The sequence below is a fragment of the Lucilia cuprina genome, chromosome 2 (genome assembly GCF_022045245.1).
Source record: "Lucilia cuprina isolate Lc7/37 chromosome 2, ASM2204524v1, whole genome shotgun sequence".
NCBI classification, from domain to species: Eukaryota; Metazoa; Arthropoda; class Insecta; order Diptera; family Calliphoridae; genus Lucilia; species Lucilia cuprina.
The window spans coordinates 68475364-68477321 of record NC_060950.1 but is presented as its reverse complement, the minus strand read 5'-3'; positions in this window follow the sequence as shown (position 1 = coordinate 68477321).

Sequence of the window (1958 nt, the reverse complement as noted above, 5' to 3'; positions counted from 1 at the left end):
AGACTATAGACTAGACTATAGACTAGACTACAGACTACACTATAGACTAGATGATAGACTAGACTATAGAAAAGACTATAAAGTACCTTATTGACAAACCTGATTAAAATGGTGATTTTGGGTCGAATTATAGTGGATTTACATTCTTATTTTTATATACTCGACTGATCTATGACATCGTATGAACAATAACCTTAAATTTTGTTAAACTTTTAACAAAACATTGATAACAAAATATCTGTTTATTTTGTTGTTTCTCAGAAATCATAAAATTGATCGTTTTTTAAACATAAAAAACAATCGTGTAACAAATTTTGAAATCTTATCAGTGATTGATAGATAAGAAAATGAATATAATTTTTTTTTTTATCATATCTTGTGGTATTATTTTTTGCAATAGATTATTTATTTACAATCAATTTACCATTATTTAATATTCAATGTTATTTACACTTGTAAAAAAAGTTCAATAAATTTTTTATTAGAAAATAAATATAATTTTCATTATCAAGGCGAAACTTGATAATAACAGCTTGCTTAGTTAGATATGGACTAATTTAACTCTGTTCAAAATGTTTGATTAATTTGTTTAGTTAGATAGTTGTATATTATTTGTAATATTTAATAAAAAAAATGAATTTGTTGTTTTTTGCCAATATTATCAGTTTTTATGTTTTAAAATTAAATTCTAAGAAATTTTATTTTAAGTGTTTAAATAGAAATTGATAAATAAAAAAACTTTTTATTTTATTGTCAATTTTTTTAGATAATTAACGACATATTTCAATTGTTTAAGATTGTATAGAAAATTTTATGGAAACGTGTTAAAAAAGTTACTTGTTTGCTATTTATTTTTAAAAATTAAAAAAAGTTTATAATTAGATTATAGCTTTTTAATTATTATTCTGTTTATACCCCCTAAAGTAGGCAACATATCTTTTTTCTATTACATTTTGTGCTCTTTACTTAATAACAGCTTAATAAAATTCCAATTATTATTTGTATTTTAAATCCCTAAGCTCTAATAAATACACACAACACATATTGACTTTTTCAATAAGCCGTAATGTATGCTTTTAAAAATAAAATCAATTCTATAACTCTGTGTGTGTGTAGTGGGAAGAAAACTAGGTCATACAAAGTTCTTAAAAACATAAATATTTTTAGTTTGGCAGTAGTTTAGGTAAAATTGATTTTATTTTAACAAATTAGGTTTTTAAAAGCAAAACGAAAACGTAAAGAAAAAGCCACCCTCAATGTATGCTTTAATAGTAGCCAGAGAGGGAAAACTCAGTAGTTTATTACTTTTTAATATCGAAACTACGGCGGTATTATTTCATTACAATTTATAACTACATGTTTGATAAGTAGTCTATATAGCAATATTGCCTATAGCCTAGCCATGAGCCTATAGCCTAACCAAGTCTAGTCTATAGACTAGTCTTTAGACTAGTACTTAGTATAATCTATAGTCTAGTCAAAATTCTAGTTTATAGTCTTAATTCTATTCTATACTCTAATCAATAGTCTCATCTATAGTCAAGCTTATAGATAAGTTTATAGTCAAGTCTATAGTCCAATGTAGTCTTTAGTCTAGTTTACAGTTTAGTCTATAGTCTAGTCTACAGTCTAGTCTATAGTCTAGTCTATAGTCTAGTGTATAGTCTAGTGTATAGTCTAGTGTATAGTCTAGTGTATAGTCTAGTGTATAGTCTAGTCTAGTATATAGTCTAGTATATAGTCTAGTGTATGGTGTAGTCTGTAGTCTAGTCTATAGTCTAGTCTATAGTCTATTCTATAGTCTAGTATATAGTCTAGGCTATAGTCTAGTCTGTAGTCTAGTCTATAGTCTAGTCTATAGTCTAGTCTATAGTCTAGTCTATAGTCTAGACTACAGTCTAGTCTATAGTCTAGTCTATAGTCTAGTCTATAGTCAGCCTATAGTCTAGTCTATAGTC